Source organism: Arachis hypogaea, chromosome 15, assembly GCF_003086295.3.
Source record: "Arachis hypogaea cultivar Tifrunner chromosome 15, arahy.Tifrunner.gnm2.J5K5, whole genome shotgun sequence".
Classification (NCBI taxonomy): domain Eukaryota; kingdom Viridiplantae; phylum Streptophyta; class Magnoliopsida; order Fabales; family Fabaceae; genus Arachis; species Arachis hypogaea.
In genome coordinates this window covers 94,689,413-94,709,077 of record NC_092050.1, presented here as the reverse complement: position 1 = coordinate 94,709,077, position 19,665 = coordinate 94,689,413, and the positions used below count along the sequence as shown (strand labels likewise).

Genomic DNA, 19,665 nt, shown 5'->3' with positions numbered 1-19,665 from the left:
TCCAAAAAGGGCTCCCTCCAAAACTCCAAGACCCTGGGAGCTTCTTCTTACCTCGCACCATTGGTAGTATGACCATAAAAAGGGCACTGTGTGACTTAGGAGCCAGCATCAATATACTACCTTATTCTATGATGAGAAAGCTATGCATAGAGGAGGTAAAGCCTACACAGATGTCACTAGAACTCGTGGAAAAATCATTGGTATTTCCCAAAGGAGTGATTGAAAACCTTTTGGTCAAGGTGGATAAGTTTATATTTCCTGCAGACTTTGTAATCCTGGACCTACGAGAAGAAGGGAGTAACTCTATTATCTTGGAAAGACTATTCTTGGCCATAGCGAGGGCCATCATAGATGTTGAACAAGGAGAACTGACCCTAAGGGTACATAATAAGAGCATCACTCTGAATGTCTTTCTAGAAGCACAGCATACTGATGAAAAGGAAAACTGCATGAAGGATGACAGAGAAGACTTGTATTGGAAGGAGGAATCTAAGGAGATACTCATTAATTCCCCTCCAAAGCAAGAGACAAGAAGCAAATCAGGACAAAAGGAAAATGGGACTGTGCAGAATGATGAGAGAAAGCAAGAAGAAAGTGAGGTGTTGGCCACTAAGAAGATAGATCCCAAAATACAGCCCACTGTCAAAGCAGAAGGATCACAAAGAAAGGGGAAGAAAAGCAAGAAAAAGGCTCTAAAAGGGTGGAAAAATAAAAAAATCCCAACTGAAGGATTCTTAAAGGGAGATAAAGTGCAATTAATCTACCAACAGTTCGGGACAGATCAACAATCTGATGATTACTACACTATCAACAGGATACTCTCACTGGAGCATACAGAGATTGAACACCAGGGCACTGCAAGAAAGCTTACAGTGAAAGGAGACAAACATAGGCACCAGAATCATCAGCCACCCTAATAAGGAGTCAGTGTCAAGCTAATGACGATAAAAGAGTGCTCCATGGGAGGCAGCCCATGATTTAATATTCTTGCTTTGTTTTAGTTTCAATAAATGGTTCTCCTAGCATATATTTGAGTTCTTACAGGCAGATTTGATAATTGCACATATCATTGTGAAGCATATGTCTGATTCCTAAGTTTGGTGTACCTAAAGGCACTCCAAAATAGCCTCTCAAGCCATCTTTGGATATATACTTATTCATTCAGGTGGAGTATATAGACAAACACTAAGTTTGGTGTCTACATATGCATTGAATCTCAGAAAAACCAATTTTTTTTTTGCTCAAAGGATCAAATTTATGAATAGATGAACCATGCATTGTTTCATTTTATGAGTTTATAGTAGAAAATAAAATGTCCCTTATGATGAATGTACCAATTGTGACAGATGTTCTTTGCATTTTATATGGATCACTTAGCAGGGGACAAGTTTGGTGTTCACCAAATTTTGGTTCACTATCTAAGGAGCACAATTGGTTATTTATGAATAAGGAACATGTAGAATTTTGTTTTTCATTATTGCTTGGCACTACACCACCGTAATTCAAACCTTAAAGTTACCATTGTCTTGATTTAATTGTATAGGTACAAGGGAAATTGAGTAGAAGACAAAATGGAGCATGCACAGTCATGACAAGCTGAAAAGAGAGTCACATGTGCCTAGGGAATGGTGCCTTCTTGGAGACAAAATTTTGCATGCATTAATGTCTTGGAGGCCGAACCACATGTATCCAATGGGGAATCAATCCTTGTCCTCCGTCATCTTTGCATGCTAGCTGTCCATGCTATGAGCTTTATACAATATTTTGCTCAATCTTCACCCTTCATTTTTGAGTAACCGAACCCCTCCCACTTGTGATTTTGTTTCAATGATTCATGCCTTCTATAAATTGCCAACAAGACTTCTGAAGCTCGCATATCCCTTCTTTCCATACAAGACCTCCTCATCCATTTGCCTTTGCTTTACTTATACAGTTCCTCTCAAACACCTTAAAGCACAACATCCTATTTTCCATTTCCCTCACAACAAAACTGTGCCCAAGCTCATCCTTTCTTATTTCTTTCCTTCTTAATATATGGCTTCATCAAGTTCTAGGAGAAGGAAGGGAAAAGAACCAGTGGTAGCCGAATCATCAACTTATGATACAAAGAGATTTAAATCTCAGTTTTATGAATCAAGGTATCATAGGATCATGGAATCGAAGCACAGCATTCCAGAGATGGGCTTTAGACTAAGGGATGGAGAGTATCCTATCATGAGAAGAATTACCAAGGAAAGGAGGTGGGAACTTTTGTGTGAACCCTTAACAGACATCAGTGCAGTCATGATAAGAGAATTCTACGCAAATGCTGTGAAGACAAGCCAGGACAACCCTCTTTATAAGAGCTATGTCAGGGGTGTTGAGGTAGATTTTAGTCCACCATCAGTCATGAAGGCCCTACAGTTGAGAGTAATAACCTATGGAGAGCTTAGCTTTGAGGAAAGATTGCAGGGTGAGAATGACCCTGATGAGATACTACATGGGTTGTGCCTTGAAGACAGAGACTGGAAAAGGGACTCAGAGGAAGCTCCAAGCCATTTGAAAAGAATAGATCTCATACCAGAGGCCAAAGAGTGGTATGAGATAGTGAGGAGGTCTATACTCCCTACTACAAACACCTCAGAAGTCACAATCCAGTGAGCTATCCTGACATATTGAATCTTAAAGGGAGGAGAAATCAACCTCTCACAGCTCATAGCAGACAACATTCAGGAGATGGCTGAGAATACAAGAAAATCAAGTAGGCTTGGTCATCCAAGCACTATTCTGAGGCTGTGCAATAGGGCTGGAGTGCTCTTTGAAGATGAAGACACAGAGAAGGTAAAAGGAGGCAGAGGAATCACAAGGCAAAGCATGGAAGGTGCTACTGATGATGACAATCAAGAGGAAAGAAGATCCCAAAGAAGCAGAAGACTACAAGTGGAAGGAGAACAAGCTCCTGGTGCAATGGACATGAGTCAATTGCAAAGATCCATTGAAGAAATGTGTCAACAACACATGAGAGCACAGGAGCAGTATTTGAGGCAACAAGAGCTATACTTGCAACAACAGGAGTAGTATCTGAAGGATCGAGAGCAACAAGAGAACTGGTAGCGCCAAATGATGGAACGACAAGAGACATGGCAGCAACAAATGATGGCTCAACAACAAGAATTTTAAACAAAGATTCTTGATGGGCAAAGGGAACAATCAGCAGATTTTCTAGAATCATATGATAGATTGTCTTTGCGACAGGCCAAGTATGGAGAATACACTCAGAATCTGTATCAGTGGAAGAACATATATCATACCATTGGGGAGCATAGACACGTGGATAGAATGGAGTATGATATAGAAACCCAATCAAAGTTGGATTATGTAGTCCAGAGCATGCCAGCATTGAACCCATAGATCAAGCCATTTGAGCAATGCCAAGAGTTGGTAGATCATCAGAGAGCAAGAACCAAGAGTTGGTAGATCATCAGAAAGTGGGAGCCACAATCCAAAGCATCTAGCGCTACGTTGAAGCTCTTAACCGAGCGCTATGCTTCACAAGGAAATTGCTAGCAAATGAAGCCATCAAGATTCGAAGAGGGAGCCTCACTCCAAGGAAAGGGGCGCTAAGTTCAATTCACTAACTGAGTGCTACAACCAAAGGCTTGGCACGAGCCTGGGACAAGGCAAGGGAGCGCTACGTTTCCTTACTTAACCGAGCGCTCCACTGGAAAGTGGCCCTTGGTCCAATTTCAATTAAAAAGCCATATTTGATTCACTTCTTCACCAATTTGAAATGCCCACTCCAAATTCTAAAAATAAAAAATTAGAAAGTGTATAAATAGGAGTTCATTTGATTTGTAGAGGATCTTTTTGCTCACTTTTACATTTTAACTTTTAGGTCAATTTTAGTTTTGATTTTAGCTTTCATTTTGAATTTGGGAATTGGGATTGAGATCTAGTGTTCTTTCTGCTTTCATTTTCTTTTCTTCTGCAACTTCTGCTATGTGTTCTTCGAATTTGAATTGAGATTGAAGAGCTTCATTGATTCTAAGTTTTAGAGTTATCTTTTACCGCTCTTCTCAATTGTTCTAAGAATTGGATCTAAATTTAGCTTTCTGTTTTCATTCTCTGTAACTTCTACTTTTCTGTTTTTAATTTTGGATTGAGATTGAAGAAATTCTGTTTCAATTCTTGATCTGAAATTCATCTTTGTTCTTCTTCTGCAAAATTTTGAGAATTAAAGACTTGGATCTAATTTCATTCGCTGTTTTTATTTTCATTTCTTCTTCATTTTATTTTCTGCTTGATCAAAGGTGTAATTGAGATCTAAATCTATGTTCAAATCTCATTTCTCCTCTTAGATCTTCATTTTTCTTTTAGATTTCATAATTGAGCTAAGTTTTCTTTCTGTTTACTTCTTCAAGTAGTTTTTCATTTCTGTTTAGATCTTCTGAAGATTCATTTCATCTTCTACTTCTCTGATTGATTGCACTTTACATTTTCCTGTTGAATTCTGAATCCCAACACCCAAATCCCTTTTACTCTTTAAGCAATTTACATTTCTCAGCAATTTAGATTCAGTCATTTAGTTTTCTTGCACTTTAAACTTTAGCCATTTACATTTCTTGAAATATAAGTTTCAATCATTAACATTACTTGCACTTTAAGTTTCAGCTTAATTTACATTTTCTGCACTTTAGATTCTGTCAATTTCCCCTCTCCCTTTTAAATTTCTTGCAATTTAGCTTCTGTCAATCAAAATCACTCAATTCATTAACTGTTTGCTTAACTAAATTCATCACCTAACTAAAATTGCTCAATCCATCAATCCCTGTGGGATCGACCTCACTCTTGTGAGTAATTACTACTTGATGCGACCCGGTTCACTTGCCGGTGAGTTTTGGTGTGGAAATCTGATTTTTCACCCATCAATAATTTAGGGAGAATATATAAAACCATGCTATTTTAGTGGATAAGTAGGAGAAAAGGGTGATAAAATCCCCTAAATTTAGCATAGAGTGCACCGCAAAATAGTGATGCATCAAGCAGCTGGGTCGTTACATAGCCAATTTAGTTCCTGAATATGATTATGAACTTCTAGTACCTGCTTAATAATGTGCGATAATTCGAGGACTAAATTATAAGCAATGTTAATTTTTAGTGACCAAAGTTGTTTGTTGTTTCAGCTGAATTTCTTCCAATTCTTTTGGGCAATCTATAATGGTGTAAAACACCTTGTTGCCCCAAATCTTTGTGATTGAAAACACCTAATTGAATTAGAGCTTGAAGAACTATTTTTACAGAAGACAATTAGATATTGCAAAGTTGTAGAAGAGTATTATCTTTCCTTAAACCTGTTACACTGTCTCTTTTCTTATATTGGCAGGCTATTTGCAGTTGTGGATGACATCTTCTGCTTGTTTCAAGGCCATCTTGAGAACTTTCCTCATCTGAAGCAGCAATATGGATTGAATAAAATGGCAAATGAGGTGATCATTGTCATAGAGGCATATAGAACTCTCAGAAATCGTGGTCCCTATCCTGCTGCTCAGGTCATGAGAGATTTCCAAGGAAAATTTACGTTTATTCCATTTGAGTGGTTCTAAAATCGCATTTATTGCTACAGTGAGTAATCCTTGGTCTATCTATTTTGCTCTCATATTTATTTTCCGGTAATTTGCTTCTATATGACTATACTTTAGGGTACAATGCATCTTCCTTCTCTTTTTCAGGATGCTGATGGGTGTGTTCCCTTCTTTTAGGGAGCTGATGCCGATGAAAATCTTGTTCTTATAGATGAGAAAGAGGTTGTAACTAAGAGCTGTGGGACATCTTCTACACCATTTCCTAGAGGTAATATTAATGTGATTTTATGTGGAAAATTGGTGACTATTTTGTGTCTGCTGTGTTGAGATTTTCTGTGAGAATTCACGTTTCAAAGATATGCTCACGAAAAGTGAATTAAGGGGAAGAAGAGAAATGATTTATCTTCCTAATAGTTCCTTTTAAGCATCTTAACTAAATGATAGAAGAACCTATTGACTTTTAAAGTTTTCAGAACATTGAAATTATATACTTCTTATTTCATTTAGCATTTAGAAGGATGTTTAGGAATACTTTTAGAATGCTATATCAATATCATTACTCGGAGAAAAAAGGAATTAAGAGTTGGTAACCCAGGAATGGAAAATGTAGGTACATGGATATTTTATTTTTCCTCACCCAACTTTGCTTTTTATAGTTTACTTTGCAATATCTTTCCCATTTCAAGGTCCTCCTATTATTCCAAATTATACATCATGCGGAAACAACTAACTTGTATTATTGCTTGTTTAGGATTCTTCTTTATAACATCCGGAGGTTTGAGCAGTTTTGAGCATCCACTTAATGAGGTGAAGCCTGTCCCAATAGTTGATAGTTCTGGTCAGGTGTGTGGTGCAACTTTCAAGGTGGATGAGGCTAAGAGGAATCAACTGGCATGTCAAGGGTTGGGAGTACTGCTAACTGGTCGAATAATATCTAAATATGAATTCTGTTTGAACTAAGGCTTTTATTATATGCTAGACTCGGTTGAATTTTCATTTCTAGTACTCAAAAATATATTGATGTCAGAGCTATATCATATAATTGTCAAGCCTATACCAAACTTAGCTATACCAAGTGTAAAATATTACATGATCATAATGAATAATTGAATGATGAAAACTGAATTTTATATATACTTATTATTACTATTTCTATTTTATTTTATTCATTCTTTTTTTTTTAAGTTTTAAGATAAGGTATTTTAAAAGTTAAAAATAAAGAAAAGGTATTTTTGGTATAATTTGTATATAAATAAGCAAAAGAATGATAGTGACAAAATAAAAGGGATTATAGGAGTATCTTTCATGTCGTAGAATTATTGAATAAGGATTATAGGAATATCTTTCATTGGATATTTATAGTTTCATCGAATTTTCAATTAGGTCCCTATACTTTTTTTCTTTTCAATTGGGTCACTAAGGGTATATGAATAATTTCACAATTTACTAACATTTTTTTGACGTTTAACGTTAAGAGGGACTAAATTGAAAAAAAGAATAATGTATTGGGACCAATTGACAAGAAAAAAAAGTATAAGGACCTAATTGAAAATTCGGTGAAACTATAGGGACCTGTAGAGTAATTAAACCAAAATTAAACTGAACAAACTATGAATCTGATTCAAAATTAAAATTAAATTTCTACTCAAACCTAAACTAAATTAACCTAAAATTAAAGGAATTAGAAAAAAGTTGCTCAAGAACTTGTAATGTAGAACCATGTATGTTTAAATGGTATGGTGTTGATTAAAAAATGGTGTTAAAAATTTAATTGAATGGTGAAACTAATATTCAAAAATATAAAATGATGGTTCGAAATAATGAGCTAACTGATCTATTGTGGATCTGACAAAATTCATCATTATATTATAGTGTTCAGTAGAATATCAGTCAATGAACCCAAAACAAATTTAAATTACAAACTCAAGAACCACAATAGCATGCTTAATTACCTATGAACCAAGAGAAATCCTAATAAAAAAAATTTAAATCAACCTAACAGCAAAAATTAGTTTAACTAAACCAAATTACTAACAAAAAATTAAAATCTAATTAAACCATAATGAATTTAAAATAAAGAAGATTAAATTGGAAATTGACAAAATCTCAAAACCAATCTCAGAGCAAGAAGAGTGGAACAACCGTGGAGGTGGAAGTTATGGCGGTGGAGGTGGCTTGTCGGAGTGCTTCTCGGTGGTGGAGGTTTGGCTCACGGTGGAGGTTCTGCTTCCCAAATCAACGTGGAGTGTTGAGCGCGGCCAGCGGCGGAAGTTCTGGCTCACCGAGAACGATAGAGCGGCGACGGCAGCAACGGGAGGGAGCAAAGAACGAAGGTGGATGCGGTGATGAGAGAGAGAGAGAGGGTGGTGATGAAGAGAGATAAGGAGAAATTCGAAATGGGGGAGACGATGGTTGATGCTTTCATTTAGGGCACGATTACTTTCGGATTTACCATTTTGGAAAAATTCGACGATAACGTTTTTCGTGTGCCCAAATGTAACGTTTCACTAAACAAGGTTACCATCAGATTTACCGGGGCGCGCCATAATTTCTTTTTTCTGCCAAATATTACTGTCGGAACATCAATTCCGATGATAATATTTTATGGTAATGAATATATAGCCAAATCCGATGGTAAATACGATAGCAAATATGCCGCTAACATTCGACGCTAAATCTGATGGTACTCTGTATTTTTCATGCAGTGTGAGGTAGCTTGATTGCTTTTATAATGTTTAGATTTTTTTTTTTTATGTTTAGAAGACACCTAATTTGCTTATATTAAACTTAAGAAAAAAAATCTTAGAACATTCCATACTTTGAGCAAACAATAGATAGCATATTAATGAAATTATTAAATTGTATTTAAATTTATTAATCATCAAAATTCAATCTAAAATATTGTGGACTAACAATAATGGCTCAGATTAGTAAAGGATCTAATATCATTAGATATTCTTGCCTTAATCGATTAATCTTTCAATGGCTAATTTTGATCACTAATGGATTAGGGTGCAAAAGTACAATTATTTTTTTATATGAAATATACATATTAGATCTGAGATCTAGTTACAAGATATTATCAAGTACAGGAACTTCTCATAAATGTATTTGGTGATTTGGTATAAGTTATACAAATATAAACCTAGACTACAAATTACTAAGTCTTTTGAGATGATATGAGATTTTACAAAATGAAGGAATTAAAACTGAGAACTGAACCGATGAACATTTATAGTATTTTTTTTAGCAATCATTGATTAGTTCTTCTACAATTTTTTGACTTATATATATAATATGAGAAAGTCATTTGTCCTCTGGAAATCCCATATTGCTTTTAAAGGTATAGTGTTTTTTCCATTTTAAAAAGTTTCGTACTATTGTATGCACAATGGAGAGGAAAATATTTCAAATGGTTGGTTGTTGAACATGTTCATAAATATGTAGAGCTAAAACTATCCAATTTTAATAAAACACCATTTTTGAGATCTATTTCATCATAATCTTCTATTTTCAATCTAGTTTCACTCCTATGTACATATGGTTTGGGTCATTACTTAACGGTTATGCTAATAAAAGCTCTTATTAACTTAATCATTAGAGGTCCATAATTCATATAACAGCATAACATGTCCTCATCTCATCAATTTAGGTTGGGGTTCGAATATTGCTTGTACTGGTTAGACCATGATGAAGGTGTCACTACTACATACTTGACTTTTACTAATATTTAAAAAATGTTACCAAATCATATTAAAATGTTACTTATGTACATTAGTAACATTTTAACAAATGTTAAATATATCCTATGTTATTAAAGAGTTTTATTAACATTTTTCTAAAGATTTAATAATATTTAGTAAAAATATTATAATAAATCTTCTATAGTAATATTATAAGAAATATTACAATAGATTTTTTTTGATAACACATAAAGAAATGTTATAATAGATATATTTTGTAATCCTTTGAAAAATGTTACCATAGATATTTTTTGTAATATTTAAAAAATGTTACAATAGATATTTTATGTAATACTTAAAAAAATGTTACCATAGATATTTTTTGTAACACTTAAAAAATGTTACAAAAGATCTTTAGTAACATTTTTTTAATTATATTATACTATTTTTTATTTTATATTATACACAATATAAATATACTAAAATTAATTACTACAACATGAAATATTTCATTAAATTCACAAAACAACATTTTTATAGCCTCGTTTATTAATCAATAATCATTGTACAAGTTTGCTTCGTGATGCAAATAAAATGAGAAAAGAAATAAAAAATACTTATAACACTTAAACTCTATGAACATTCCATATATAAAAAAAAAAAGATAAGTGAGACATAGTACATAAAAAACTTGGTCCTTATGCTAATTCTAGAAAAATGTATTTATCAACATGTATTGGTTCACTCCTCATTCAATATCAACATACAAATCACAAAATAAAACGATGAAAAAAAATTAATGAAAACTTGAAATAAGAACAGAACTTGCTTCCCTTATGCAGACCCATTTTTATATGCAGAGCTTTATGCGATATAGAAGATGTTGAGTCACTGACTTTATGTGACAATCTCAAATGTAAATAAGATCTTGGTGACTACTTGTTAAGCAATGCCTGAAAATAATTTGAGAAACAATCATAAACTGCAAAAGCCAATAAAGTCAGATAGTTATGTCACGAAACATGTTCCAGGTTAACGCTTTCCTTAGTAACTCCAAAATCCAAAGAGACAATGCCAATAAAAGGAAAAAATCATCATAGAAGAAAATTGATCGAAAGGTTTTTAGCAGCTTCATCAATCATTACATATGTCTTTCAGTCTTTGGTTAGATCGATAATAAAAATGGGGTGATGAAAATTTAATGGATACAAAATATACTTATGATTTATTGATTTTACTCATTAAAAGAAAAGCAAAGTTACCTCTTTCAGAGAAACATTTTGATAAATTTCTGTCAAATTGTTGAAATCTTTGTAGCCAAGCTGGACAAGTTCCTTCACAAAGATTTTAGGAGAGCGTTGAAGCACTTTCAAATTATCAAAAATCAAGTACATTGCTTCTCCTTTAACAAATGCTCCATCCTCATGACGATGAGTAACTTCACTACTAGAATTATTCACCATTATCTTCAGTTCTTTGTCCATCGGGTTCCCACATTTGATGCAAGTAACACCTAAAAAAGCACTTAACAACAAAGAATTACTTCTCTTCCAATAGTTACTACAATGTTTGGATGGTCTACATGAACTGTGATTCCAAGCTCAGACAAAAAATCTGCAGTTGTTTCTTCTTGGTTCCCTCTTGTCAGCTTCTTTATGGCAACAAAGTTTCCATCTTCCAATTTTTCTAAGTATACCTCTGCATACCCTCCCTCCCCAATCACATTATCTGCCAATAACAACAATCATTTTCGATTTAATGAGTAAACTACCATTTCGGACTATGAAAAATGTAATAAACTAACACAATCATTGGTACGCAAATTGTTTATTCCCCGATAACGGCGCCAAAAACCTGGTGCGCGTAACGTGATCTCAACACTTCTTCACAACTTCGCGTAACTAACCAGCAAGTGCACTAGGTCGTCCAAGTAATAAACCTTACGTGAGTAAGGGTCGATCTCACAGAGATTGTCATCTTGAAGCAAGCTATGGTCATCCTTGTAAATCTCAGTCAGGCAGATTCAAATGGTTATGAGATTTTGACAATTAAAATATAAATAAAATATAAAATAAAATAGAGATACTTATGTAATTCATTGGTGGGAATTTCAGATAAGCGTCTGGAGATGCTTTGTTGCTTCTGAACTTCTGCTTTCCTACTACCTTCTTCCAATCATGCGTTACCTCCTTCCATGGCAAGCTGTATGATCCTCTCAGATGAAAACAAATCCATATGCGCTGTCACCGCACGGTAAATCATCTGTCGGTTCCCGCTTGCGTCGGAATAGGACCATTGTCTTTTTGCACATGGTCACTTCGCCCAACATTTGAAAGTTTGAAGCTCGTCACAGTCATCCCTTCCCAGATCCTACTCGGAATACGACAGACAAGGTTTAGACTTTCCGGATCTCAGGAATGTTGCCAATGGTTCTAGCCTATACCACGAAGATACTAATCTCACGAACTTGGTCCGTGTATTATATATCCAAGAGAGTATACTCCAGCTGTCGTCCAATGACTACGTTGAACATCATGTAGATAGCTTCGTGGTTATCAGGCACGCGATCTTGGCTAAGCGAGTAACAAAGATTGGGTGATTGTCACGAGTCACCCCTTCATTCTGACTTAACTGAATTAAGTACGAGAGTATATCTTGGAGAAGAAGTAGGCATGAATTGAATAGAAAAATAGTAGTAATTGCATTAATTCATGAAGAACAGCAGAGCTCCACACCTTAATCTATGGGGTGTAGAAACTCCACCGTAGAAAATACATAATTGAAAGATATAAAATAAGTCTCTAAAAGTAGTTTTTATACTAAACTAGTAACTAGGGTTTACAGAAAATGAGTAACTAAGTATAGATAGTGCAGAAATCCACTTTCGGAGCCCACTTGGTGTGTGCTTAGGCTGAGCATTGAAGCTTTTTCATGCTTAGGCTGTTCCTGGAGTTAAACGCCAGCTTTGGTGCCAATTTGGGCATTTAACTCCAATTCTAGAGCCAGTTTGGGCGTTTTACGCTAAGATATTTTAAGCTGACTTTGAACGCCAATTTGGGCCATCAAATCTCGAGAAAAGTATAGCCTGTTATATATTGCTGGAAAGCCCAGGATGTCTACTTTCCAACGTAATTGAGAGAACGCCAATTGGGCTTCTGTGGCTCCAGAAAATCCACTTCGAGTGCAGGAGGGTCAGAATCCACAGCATCTGCAGTCCTTTTTCAGCCTCTGAATCAGATTTTTGCTCAGGTCCCTCAATTTCAACCAGAAAATACCTGAAATCACAAAAAAACACAAACTCATACTAAAGTCCAGAAATGTGACTTTTGAATAAAAACTAATAAAAATATAATAAAAAGTAACTAAAACACACTAAAAATTATGTAAAAATAATGCCAAAAAGGGTATAAATTATCCGCTCATCACAACACCAAACTTAAATTGTTGCTTGTCCCCAAGCAACTAAAAACAAAATAGGATGAAAAGAAGAGAACATACAATGAATTCCAAACTTATCAATGAAGATTAGCTTCAATTAGATGAGTGGGACTTGTAGCCTTTTTTCTTCTGAACAGTTTTGGCATCTCACTTTATCCTTTGAAGTTTAGAATGATTGGCATCTATAGGAACTTAGAATTTAGATAGTGTTATTGATTCTCCTATTTCAGTATGTTGATTCTTGAACACAATTATTTTATGAGTCTTGGCCATGACCCTAAGCATTTTATTTTCCAATATTACCACCGGATACATAAATGCCACAGACACATAACTGGGTGAACCTTTTCAGATTGTGACTCAGCTTTGCTAGAGTCCCCAGTTAGAGGTGTCCAGAGCTCTTAAGCACACTCTTTTTGTTTTGGACCACGACTTTAACTGCTCAGTCTCAAGCTTTTCACTTGACACCTTCACGCCACAAGTACATTGTTAGGGACAGCTTGGTTTATCTGCTTAGGCCAGGATTTTATTCCTGTGGGCCCTTGATGAGCGGATAATTTATACGCTTTTTAGCATTGTTTTTAGTATGTTTTTAGTATATTTTAGTTAGTTTTTAATATGTTTTTATTAGTTTTTAAATAAAAATCACAATTTTGGACTTTACTATGAGTTTGTGTGTTTTTCTGTGATTTCAGGTATTTTCTGGCTGAAATTGAGGGACCTGAGCAAAAATCTGATTCAGAGGCTGAAAAAGGACTGCAGATGCTGTTGGATTCTGACCTCCCTACACTCAAAGTAGATTTTCTGGAGCTACAGAAGCCCAATTGGCGCGCTCTCAATTGCGTTGGAAAGTAGACATCCTGGGCTTTTCCGCAATATATAATAGTTCATACTTTGCCCAAGATTTGATGGCCCAAACAGGCGTTCCAAGTCAGCTCAAGAATTCTAGCGTTTAACGCCGGAACTGGCACAAAAGCTGGAGTTAAACGCCCAAACTGGCACAAAAGCTGGCGTTTAACTCCAAGAAAAGTCTCTACACATGGAAGCTTCAATGTTCAGTCCAAGCACGCACCAAGTGGGCCCGGAAGAAGATTTCTGCATTAATTACTTATTTCTGTAAACCCTAGGCTACTAGTTTTCTATAAATAGGACCTTTTGCTATTGTATTTTAATAGATCTTTTACACACACTTTTTCATACAATTGATCATGTTTTGGGAGGCTGGCCTCACGGCCATGCCTAGACCTTGTTCTTATGTATTCTCAATGGTGGAGTTTCTACACACCATAGATTAAGGTGTGGAGCTCTGCTGTTCTTCATGAATTAATACAAAGTACTACTGTTTTTCTATTCAATTCATGCCTACTTCTTCTCTAAGATATTCATTCGTTCTTCAACTTGATGAATGTGATGATCCATGACACTCATCATCATTCTCACCTATGAACATGTGCCTGACAACCACCTCTGTTCTACTAGCAATGGCTTGAATGCGTATCTCTTGGGTTTCTAATCTAAGATTGGAACCTTCGAGGTATAGGATAGAATTATTGGCGGCCATTCCTGAGATCCGGAACGTCTAAACCTTGTCTGTGGTATTCTGAGTAGGATCTGGGAAGGGATGACTGTGACGAGCTTCAAACTCGCGATTGTTGGGCGTGTGACAGGTGCAAAAGGATCAATGGATCCTATTCCAGCATGATCGAGAACCGACAGATGATTAGCCGTGCGGTGACAGCGCATTTGGAACGTTTTCACTGAGAGGACGGGAAGTAGCCATTGACAACAGTGATGCCCAACATAAAGCTTGCCATGGAAAGGAGTATGAATAATTGGAAGAAGACAATAGGAAAGCAGAGGTTCAGGAGGAACAAAGCATCTTCATACGCTTATCTGAAATGCCAACCAAGGAATTACATAAGTATCTCTATCTTTATTTTATGTTTTATTTATCTTTTAATTATCAATTCTCCATCACCATCTGAATTCGCTTGACTAAGATTTACAAGGTGACCATAGCTTGCTTCAAGCCGACAGTCTCCGTGGGATCGACCCTTACTCACGTAAGGTATTACTTGGACGACCCAGTGCACTTGCTGGTTAGTTGTGCGGAATTGTGACAAAGTGTGATTCACGTTTAAGAGCTCCAAGTCCTTTGGCGCCATTGTTGATGATCACAATTTCGCATACCAAGTTTTTGGCGCCGTTGCCGGGGATTGTTCGAGTTTGGACAACTGACGGTTCATCTTGTTGCTTACATTAGGTACTTTTCAGAATTTTTAAGAATGGATTCTAGAGTTTCAAGGTGATGTTCTTATCATCACAAAAGCTGATTGATTCTCATCAATTTAGCTGCTGAATGTAATGTCCTGCTGAAGCTTGGCCAAACATGTCTAATCTTTTTAGATTGAAGCTTTAGACTAACATTGCATGATTCCTAGAATTCTTATTAAAAGTTTTGATTCTCATTATTTTCTTTTCCATATAAGTTTTGAAAATCAGAAAAAAATTTATAAAACCATAAAAATCAAAAATATTTTATGTTTCTTGTTTGAGTCTAGTATCAATTTTTAAGTTTGGTGTCAATTGCATTCTTCTTGCATTTTTCGAAAACATGTAATATGTTCTTCATTAATCTTCAAGTTGTTCTTGATGATTTCATTGCTCTGATCTTTAAATTCTCTTATTTTGTGTGTTTTGTTGTTTCGCATATGCATTCTCAATTTGTTAGTGTCTCCTATATGAAAATTTTTAAGTTTGGTGTCCTGCATGCATTGTTTATTTGATCTTAGTTGCAATTTTTATTGTTTCTCATCATTAAAAATTCAAAAATATTTTCAAAATTGTGTCTTTTCAAGTCAATAATATAGAGAATTGAAGATTCAGAACATTCAGTAGAGGAATCAAACAGAAAAAGCTGGGCGTTCAAAACGCCCAGTGAAGAAGGAAAAATGGCATTTAAACGCCAGCCAGGGTACCTGGCTGGGCGTTTAACGCCCAAAAAGGTAGCATTTTAGGCGTTAAACGCCAGAATGGATGCCATTCTGGGCGTTTAATGCCAGGATGACACTAGAGGGAAGATTTTGTTTTTAACTCAAATTTTTTTCAAATCTTCATAATTTTTCAAAATCAAATCTTTTTCAAATCATATCTTTTCAATCATATCTCTTGAAAATCAATTTCTTTCCATTTTTTTTACTATTTTCGAAAATTCTTGCTAAAATTAATGATTTACTTCAAAATTTTCAAGTTGTTACTTGCCTATTAAGAAAGGATCAAATTTTAAATTTTAAGAATCATATCTTTTAATTTCTTGTTAGTCAAGTAATCAACTTTAATTTTAAAACTTTTTCTTTTTAGTTTGATTTTCAATCATATCTTCTCAATCATATCTTTTCAATCACATCTTTTTCAAAATCAACTCTCAATCATATCTTTTTGATTTCTAATTTCAAAATCTTTTTCAAAAATCACTTAATTTCTTTCCCAATCTTAATTTTCGAAAATCTCAATCAAATTTTCAAAATTTCTTTTTATTATTTCAAAATCTTTTTAATTTATTTTCGAAAATTCTTCCCCTCTTCTCACATCCTTCTATTTAAGAGACTAACACTCCTCCTCAAGGTGCAATTCAAACTCTATCCTTCTTTATATGTTCGAATTCTCTTCTATCTACCTCATCCTTCTATTCTTCTTTTCCTCTGATACCTCAAGGAATCTCTATACTGTGACATAGAAGATTCCTTACTTTCTTGTTCTCTTCTCTTTCATATGAGCAGGAACAAAGATAAATGCATACTTGTTCAAGCTGATCTTGAACCTGAAAGGACCTTGAAGAGAAAGCTAAGAGAAGCTAAAGAACATTTCTCTCTAGAGGGCCTAACAGAGCTTTTCAAAGAAGAAGAAACCATGGCAGCCGAAAACAACAATGCCAACAATGCAAGGAAGGTGCTTGGTGACTTTACTGCACCTACTCCCAACTTCTATGGGAGAAGCATCTCAATCCCTGCCATTGGAGCAAACAACTTTGAGCTTAAGCCTCAATTAGTTTCTCTAATGCAACAGAATTATAAGTTTCATGGACTTCCATTGGAAGATCCTCATCAGTTCTTAGCTGAATTCTTGCAAATCTGTGACACTGTCAAGACCAATGGGGTTGACCCTGAAGTCTACAGACTTATGCTTTTTCCTTTTGTTGTAAGAGACAGAGCTAGGACATGGTTGGATTCACAACCTAAAGAAAGCCTGAACTCTTGGGAAAAGCTAGTCAATGCCTTCTTGGCAAAGTTCTTTCCACCTCAAAAATTGAGCAAGCTTAGAGTGGAAGTCCAAACCTTCAGACAGAAGGAAGGTGAATCCCTCTATGAAGCTTGGGAAATATACAAGCAATTGATCAGAAGATGCCCTTCTGACATGCTTTCAGAATGGAGCATCATATGTGTTTTCTATGATGGTCTGTCTGAACTATCCAAGATGTCATTGGATAGCTCTGCTGGAGTATCTCTTCATCTAAAGAAGACGCCTGCAGAAGCTCAGGAACTCATTCAAATGGTTGTAAATAACCAATTCATGTACACTTCTGAAAGGAATCCTGTGAATAATGGGACAAATCAGAAGAAAGGAGTTCTTGAGATTGATACTCTGAATGCCATATTGGCTCAGAATAAAATATTGACTCAGCAAGTCAATATGATTTCTCAGAGTCTGTCTGGAATGCAAGCAGCAACAGGAAGTACTAAGAAAACTTCCTCTGAAAAAGAAGCTTATGATCCTGAGAACCCAGCAATGGAAGAGGTGAATTACATGGGAGAACCCTATGAAAACACCTATAATCCTTCTTGGAGAAATCATCCAAATCTCTCATGGAAGGATCAACAGAGACCTCAACAAGGTTTCAACAACAATAATGGTGGAAGAAACAGGTTTAGCAATAGCAAGCCTTTTCCATCATCTTCTCAGCAACAGACAGAGAATTCTAAGCAAAGCCACTCTGACTTAGCAACCATTGTCTCTGATCTAAGCAAAACCACTCAAAGTTTCATGACTAAAACAATGTCCTCCATTAGAAATTTGGAGGCACAAGTGGGTCAGCTGAGTAAGAAAATTACTAAACTCCCTCCTAGTACTCTCCCAAGTAATACAGAAGAGAATCCAAAGAGAGAGTGCAAGGCCATAAACACGTTTCACATGGCCGAACCTAGAGAGGAGGAAGAGGCAGTGATCTCCACTGAGGAAGACCTCAATGGACGCCCACTGGCCTCCAAGGAGTTCCCTGATGAGGAACTATGGGAATCTGAGGCTCACACAGAGACTATAGAGATTTCATTGAATTTACTTCTATCATTCATGAGCTCTGATGAGTATTCTTCCTCTGAAGAGGATGAAGATGTTACTAAAGAGCAAGTTGCTAAGTACCTTGGAGCAATCATGAAGCTAAATGCCAAGTTATTTGGTAATGAGACTTGGGAGGATGAACCTCCATTGCTCATCAAAGAACTCGATGACTTGACTAGGCAGAGATTACCTCTGAAGAGACAAGACCCTGGAAAGTTCTCAATCCCTCGTACCATAGGCACCGTGACCTTTGAGAAGGCTTTTTGTGACCTAGGGTCAAGTATAAACCTCATGCCTCTCTCTGTAATGGAGAAGCTAGGGATCATTGAGGTACAAGCTGCAAGAATCTCACTGGAGATGACAGACAATTCAAAGAAACAGGCTTATGGACTTGTAGAGGATGTCTTGGTAAAGGTTGAAAGCCATTACATCCCTGCTGATTTCATAATCCTAGAAACTGGGAAGTGTATGGATGAATCCATCATCCTTGGCAGACCCTTCCTAGCCACAGCCAAAGCTGTGATTGATGTTGACAGTATAGAATTGATCATTCAAGTGAATGGAGACTCCCTTGTGTTTAAAGCTCAAGGATATCCCTCTGTCACCACGGAGAGGAAGCATGAAGAGCTTCTCTCAATACAGAGTCAAACAGAGCCCCCACAGTCAAACTTTAAGTTTGGTGTTGGGAGGCCACAACCAAACTTTAAGTTTGGTGTTGAACCCCCACATTCAAACTCTAAGTTTGGTGTTGGGAGGTTCCAACATTGCTCTGAACATCTGTGAGGCTCCATGAGAGCCACTGTCAAGCTATTGACATTAAAGAAGCGCTTGTTGGGAGGCAACCCAATTTTTACTTATCTATGTTAAATTTCTATTTTCTTTTGTTATTTTATATTTTCTATAGGTTGATGATCATGAGAAGTCACAAAAACAATTGAAAAAGCAAAAACAGAAGAAAAAACAGAATGAAAAATAGAACACCCTGGAGGAGAAACTTACTGGCGTTTAAACGCCAGTAAGGGTAGCAGAATGGGCGTTAAACGCCCAGTCTGGCACCATTCTGGGCGTTTAACGCCAGAAATGGGCACCAGACTGGCGTTTAACGCCAGGAATGGGCAAGAAGCTGGCGTTAAACGCCAGAAATGGGCAGCAGCCTAGCGTTTAACGCCAGGATTGGCAGCAAGGGGCGTTTTGCACGCCACATGGTGCAGGGATGAGAAATCCTTGACACCTCAAGATCTGTGGACCCCACAGGATCCCCACCTACCCCACCTCTCTCTCTCTCTTCTTCACCCATTCACCAACCACCTTAATACCTCTTCCCCAAAAACCCCTCACCTATCAAAGCTTCTAAGTTTTGTGTGGTAAAAGCTAAAGCTTTTTGTTTTTCCACAACCATTTATGGCACCAAAGGCCGAAGAAACCTCTAGAAAGAGGAAAGAGAAGGCAAAAGCTTCCACCTCTGAGTCATGAGAGATGGAGAGATTCCTCTCAAGGGATGCATTTTCCTCCACAAAACTATTGGAAGCAAATCAACACCTACCTAGGAGAATTAAGTTCCAACATGGGACAACTAAGGGTGGAGCACCAAGAGCATTCCATCCTCCTCCATGAAATTAGAGAAGACCAAAGAACCATGAGAGAGGAGC

The 19,665-nt window shown here is 36.3% G+C and overlaps 1 non-coding gene across 1 annotated transcript; it reads right to left on the bottom strand.

The window, feature by feature from the left end:
• Positions 1–16,993: 16,993 nt before the first annotated feature.
• LOC112753184 (small nucleolar RNA R71) lies at positions 16,994–17,101 on the bottom strand. Its single transcript, XR_003177579.1, has one exon. It is a non-coding gene; the product is annotated as a small nucleolar RNA R71 (small nucleolar RNA).
• Between the last annotated feature and the right edge of the window lie 2,564 nt (positions 17,102–19,665).